At 49.6% G+C, this 6362-nt stretch overlaps 1 pseudogene across 1 annotated transcript; it reads left to right on the forward strand.

The window, feature by feature from the left end:
• Positions 1-901, forward strand: LOC311581293 (small ribosomal subunit protein uS2-like; annotated as a pseudogene). Its single transcript has one exon. The product of its transcript is annotated as a small ribosomal subunit protein uS2-like (transcript).
• Positions 902-6362: the final 5461 nt, after the last annotated feature.

Consider the following 6362-nt stretch of genomic DNA (forward strand, 5'->3'; position numbering starts at 1 on the left):
ACTTAAAGGGAAGCTTATGCAATGTACGGAGCCCTTGATGTCCTGCAGATGAAGGAGGAGGATGTCCTCAAATTCCTTGCCTCAGGAACCCACTTAGGTGGCACCAACCTTGACTGCCAGATGGAGCAGTGCATCTACAAAAAGAAGAGTGATGGTGTCTACATCGTAAATCTGAAGAGGACCTGGGAGAAGCTGTTGCTTGCAGCTCGGGCTATGGTTGCCATTGAGAACTCTGCTGACGTCAGCGTCATCTCCTCCAGGAACACTGGCCAGCGAGCTGTGCTGAAGTTTGCTGCTGCCACCGGAGCCACTCCCATTGCTGGCTGCTTCGCACCTGAAACCTTCCCCAACCAGATCCAAGCAGCCTTCAGGGAGCCACAGCTTTTAGTGGCGACTGACCCCAGGGCTGACCACCAGCCCTTCACACAGGCCTCTTATGTCAACCTGCCCACCATCGCTCTGTGCAACACGGATTCTCCTCTGCGCTATGTGGACATTGCCATCCCATGCTACGACAAGCGGGCTCACTCAGTGGGTCTGATGTGGTGGATGCTGGCCCGGGAAGTACTCCACATGTGTGGCACTATCTCCTGTGAGCACCCATGGGAGGTTATGCCTGATCTTTACTTCTACAGAGACCCAGAGGAGATTGAGAAGGAGGAGCAGGCTGTTGCTGAGAAGGCTGTAACCAAGGAGGAACTCCAGGGCGAATGGATTGTGCCAGCCTCTGAGTTCACTGCTGCTCAGCCAGAGGTGGCAAATTGGTCTGAGGGTGCCCTCTGTACCCATCCGGCAGTTCCCTACTGAGAACTGCAGCCCCCAGCCAGCCACTGAGGACTGGTCAGCAGCTCCCACAGATCAGGCCACTGAGTGGGTTGGAACCACCACAGAGTGGTCCTGAGCACCTTAAAGTTCCTAAAACTTGCGGTGGTGGGGAGGGGGAATGAAATAAATCTCTTCATTTTAATGTGGTTGAGTGTTTTTCTTTCGTGCATGTATGTGTACCACATACATGTCTGGTGTCCATGGAGACCAGTAGAGGGTATCAAATTCTCTGGAACTGGAGTTATAGATGGTTGTGAAGCAGCACATGACTGCTAAGAACCAAACCTGGGGGCTGGAGAGATGGCTCAGAGGTTAAAAGCACTAACTGTTCTTCCAGAGATCCTGAGTTCAATTCCCAGCAACCACAACCATCTATAATGAGATCTTGTGCCCTCTTCTGGTGTGCAGGTGTACATGCAGGCAGAGCACTGTATACATACTAATAAATAAAGAAATCGAAGAAGAAGAAGAAGAAGAAGAAGAAGAAGAAGAAGAAGAAGAAGAAGAAGCAGCAGCAGCAAACTTGAGTCCTCTGGGAGAGCAGCCAGTGCTCTCAACCACTGAGCCATTTCCCCAGCTCCCAAATGAAATAAATCTTTTGAAAAGTTTCGATGCATGCAATAAACCTAGAACCCCTATCCAGATCTAGCCAATGGACAGCACATTCTCCACAGTTGTGTGGAGAGCAGGGACTGACTCTGACATGAACACTGGTGCCCTCTATTTGACCACTTCCCCTTGGTGGGGAGGCCTGGTGGCACTCAGAAGAAGAGTAAGCAGGCTACCAGGATGAGACCTGATAGGCTGTGATCATATGGTGAGGGAGGAGGTCCCCTTCTGTCACAGGCCTAGGGAAGGGGAATAAGGTGAAAGAGGGAGGGAGGGGGGAATGGGAGGATACAAGTGAGGGGATAACAATTGAGATGTAATCTGAATAAATTACTTAAAGGGGAAAAAGAAGAAAAAATTCAGTAAAGCATTATAGGAAGGCTTCATTTATGCTATTGTTTATGCTTTTGAAGTTAGTAAAGGTTGAAAGAATGCTTATAAAACTAAAAAGTAATCCACAACTCTGATTGACAGTCCAGGTTTTTTTCAGACAGGTCTTATTATATAGCGCTGGTTGGGCATGGTGGCACACGCCTTCAATTCCAGCACTCTGGCAGGCAGAAACAGACATATATCTGTGAGTTTGAGGCCAGACTGATCTACATAGTGGGTTCCAGGACAGCCTGGTTTACATAGTGAGACCCTGCCTCACAAAACAAACAAACAAACAAACAAACAAACAAACAAACAGGGTCTCACATACAGCTCTGACTGGCCTGGAATCCCCTTACATAATTCAGGCTAGGTTTAAACCCATGACAGTCCTCCTGCCTCAGTATCCTGAGTGCTGAGATTTTAGGCACAAGCCACCATATGGCTCTGTCTTTTTTCTTTTCTTTCTTTTTTTTTTTTTAAATATTTATTTATTATATATGAGTGCTTTATCTGCAGAAGAGGGCATCAGATCACATTATAGATGGTTTTGAGCCACCATGTGGTTGCCAGGGAATTGAACTCAAGACCTTTGGAAGAGCAGGAGGCGCTCTTAACCACTGAGCCATCTCTCCAGGCCCTGTCTTTTTTCTTTGTGTTTGTGTTTTGGTTTTGGGTTTTGAGACAAGGCCTTGTGTGGCTCAGACTAGTCTAATGAAGGACTAAATAATGAAAGATAACCTTTAACTCCTGGTCCTCCAGGCTCCACTTTGAAGGGCTGGAGGAGTTGTAGGTATGGACCACCATGCCTGCCTTGCCTTGCTCTTAGTACATGCCCTAACTGATCATTACGGTAAAGCAGTTTTGGGGACGAAACAGAGAGAGGGTCCTCTCAGCTCAGCTAAGAGCTGAGTCATCAAATTGCGCCAGAGGACAAGGGCCGTGGGAGGCATCAGATAGAGGCTGTGAGAATCTCAGAAACTCCAGGATGGGAGGAGAAGCCACCCTCCTGGTGGTCTCTGTGTTTGTTTCACAAAACCTTCCCACTCCCTGGGGTTTCCCAGGCCAAGGGAGCCTTCACCTCCTGACCCTGTGGGAAGCACCCAGCTGGGCTCCTGGAGCTAAACCAGCTCAATCCAGTTCTCTATCTGTAACGTTTAAAGTAGTAGCTAGCATCCCAATCACTTCCTGGGACTGATGGGAGGGGTCCCTACTTAGCACGCTTCTAGTTCACCCAACCAGGACCGTATACATATAGTCTAGGTGATAGTCACCATGGGTACAGTGAGCCCTGGCATGGACCATCCAAACACTCCTGAGTCTGCATTTCCTGATTCCAGGCCTTTCTCAAATACAATATGCAGCAGAGTTTTGGCTTTGTAGCCGGGCATGGTGGCGCACGTCTTTAACGTCAGCACTCGGGAGGCAGGCAGAGGCAGGCAGATCATTGTGAGTTCAAGGCCAGCCTGATCTACAAAGTGAGTCCAGGACAGTGGAGATAACATAGAGAAACCCTGTCTCGAAAAAACAAAAACAAAACAAAACAACAACAACAACAACAAAAAACAAGTCATTTGGCTTTGTTGTTGTTGTTCTTTGGTTTGTTTTTTTGGTTTTTCAAACAGTTTCTCTGTGTAGCCCTGGCTGTCCTGGATCTAGCCTTGTAGACCAGGCTAACCTAGAACTCAGAGATCTGTGTGCCTCTGCCTCCTGAGTGCTCGGATTAAAGGTGTGTGCCACCACCGCCACTCATAGGTTTTCTACCATGAATGATTTAATAATACACAAGAGTGTCTGATAAAACACTGCTCTCAGCCAGCTGGCTTCGGGCAGAGTCTGCCATCTTCACCCACCAAGTGCCAGGCCCTTTGCCCCACACTCAAACCATGTGCCAGGCCTGCTGGCAGGAAGCTCTTGCAGGCTCAAGGACTTACTTGCCTCCTCAACAAAGACAGGCAAGGATCAGTCCTGAAAGACAGGGTGTTTGGAGGAGTAGGGGACAGGGATGCTGGATTCTGAGGAACACATAAGAATGCGTTTATATTTAACCCCAGCATTTGGGAGGCAGAGGCAGGTGGATCACTGTGAGTTTGAGGCCAGCCTGGTCTACAAAGTGAGTCCAGGACAGTGAAGATAACATAGAGGAACCAAGTGGGAGGTGTTAGGTTTCTGCTTCAGTCCCCCAACCTGTGGTGTCAATTGCTTACCTGCCACTGGGGGCGGGGAGGGGGGGACCACATGGCCTTACCCAGGGCTATATAAAAGGACAGTCCCACCTTGCCCCGCCCTCTTACTTTTCCTCTCTCTACCCCCTCCCTCCTCTCTCTCTCTCTCTCTCCCTCTCTTCTTCTTCTTAACCTTCCTCTCTCTGTCTCTGTCTCTCTCTGGGGCACCCCTCCCCCCTTCCCTTCTCCCCCCATGCTCATTTAATAAACTCCTCTACAACATAATATCTGCTGCCTGACATCTTATTATCTTATTTTCTTTTTATTAATCGCAACAGGAGGACTGTGAGTTACAGGCTGGAGAGCAGGAGCTGTTAATACCTCAAGACCACAGGGCCTGGGCCCAGCAGGAGCCTAGACGGGACCTCTCAGCTCTGGGTGTCAATCCCACAGAGGGAAACAGTTGGGGTGGGACATACCGAGGGTGCAAGCAGGAAGCAAACCTCTGCCAGGTGGTGGTGGTGCACTCAGGAGGCATAGGCAGGCAGATCGCTGTGAGTTCGAGGCCGGCCTGGTCTACAAAGTTAGTCCAGGATAGCCAAGGTTACACACAGAAATCCTGTCTTGAAAAACCAAAAGAAGAAAAAGAAGAAGAAGAAGAAGAAGAAGAAGAAGAAGAAGAAGAAGAAGAAGAAGAAGAAGAAGAAGAAAATGATGATGTTGGGGCCCCAACCGCCAGCCCCTGCCACCCTTCATGGGGTTCCTTCATTTTAGGTCACGGAAAGCAATGATGGTGGGACTGGGGGACTTCAGAAAGCAATCAGAAATTGTCCTACTTCCAGAGAACTCCATCTGGTGGCTGTCATGGATACAACTGGTACACGGTGTGCTTATTTTTTTGAGATGAGCTCTTACTCAGCAGACTCCGCAGGCTACAACTCAGAAAGACCGGCCTGCATCAGCCTCTGGGATGTTGGGGTAAAAGGCACTTGCCACCGTGCTGGCTGGCCGATGCTTTATTTAGGAGCTTTTCTGTATAGCTGGCGACTGTACAGAGAAGAGGATGCCCCCCTTACCCACCCTGAGTATTGGGGAAACCTAGGGCCTTGCACACGCTAAGCAAAAACTCTGCTACTCATTCACATCCCAACCTTTTTTCCTATTTTAAATTCTGAGACAGGGTCTCTCACAAGTTGCCCAGGCAAGCTGGGCGTGGTGGCGCGTGCCTGTAATCCCAGCACTCGAGAGGCAGAGGCCGGTGGATCTCTGTGAGTTCGAGGTCAGCCTGGTCTACAAAGTGAGTCCAGGACAGCCAAGGCTACACAGAGAAACCCTGTCTCGAAAAACCAAAAACAAAACAAAAAAAAAACAAAAAAAACCCAAGTTGCCCAGGCAGGCCTTGAATTCATGATCCCCCAGCCTCAGCTTCTCTAAGAGCTGCTGTTACAGGCCTTCAGCCTCATAGGCTTTCAGCCTCAGATCCTGGAGGATTTTTTTTTTCTTTTCCTCTTCAGAGACAGGGTTTCTTTGTGTAGCCTTGGCTGTCCTGGACTCGCTTTATAGACCAGGCTGGCCTCGAACTCACAGAGATCCCGCTGGCTGTGCTTCCCGGAGTGCTGGGATTACAGGTGTGTGCCCACCGCCGTGCTGGGCTTGGAGGGAGACTGTTAATCTGGGTTGTTAGATGGGCTGGGATTGAAGGAGGAAAAGCAATGGAAGCAGCAGACAGGTGAGTGTTCTGGGGCCTTGGTTCCTAAATTGGAGTCCACTGAGTCACGTGGCAAACATGGCAACTGGATGCTCGAAGCTTCGCCAAACACTGGAGGGACGCAAGAAGGCAGATGTTCTCCACCTTCGCCAAGAACTCGCTATTGAGCTCTTCCTCTGTGGCTTTTGGGCGCTAAGCCTGAAGCCCTGAACCTACATGGGAAAAAATGAGAGGAAAGACAGCCCCAAGTTTTCCTTTGACCTCTATATACAGGCCATGGCACTGGGATGGCCTGTACACACACTGGAATAAATAAATCAGTGTTTTGTTTTGTTTTAAAATAGTGAACAATTGATCCAAAACACCAGAGTGGTGAGAGAAGGATCCAGATTTGCTTTCTGACACCTGACTTCAGGGGCCTAGAGCAGGACTCAGTCAGGAGAGCAAGATCAGCCAGCTGGAAGCCTTTGCAATCTCAGGAGACTTTGCCCCCGGCCCCCTCCCTCCCACCCCGCCTCCCCAGCCCGCCCCCAGCAGCTGTGCAGGCGGGCCACAGAGGTTATCTTTCAGGTCAGTCTGTCTGGGGAAGTGAGAAAGTGTCACCCTCCGCCTCAGAAAAGACCACTTCTGGCTTTTCAGGAAACATCCCTGAGACTAACTAGTGTCCTTAATTAACAGAGGAG

The sequence above is a fragment of the Acomys minous genome (assembly GCF_964271855.1).
Source record: "Acomys minous genome assembly, chromosome: 13".
Taxonomy (NCBI): Eukaryota; Metazoa; Chordata; class Mammalia; order Rodentia; family Muridae; genus Acomys; species Acomys minous.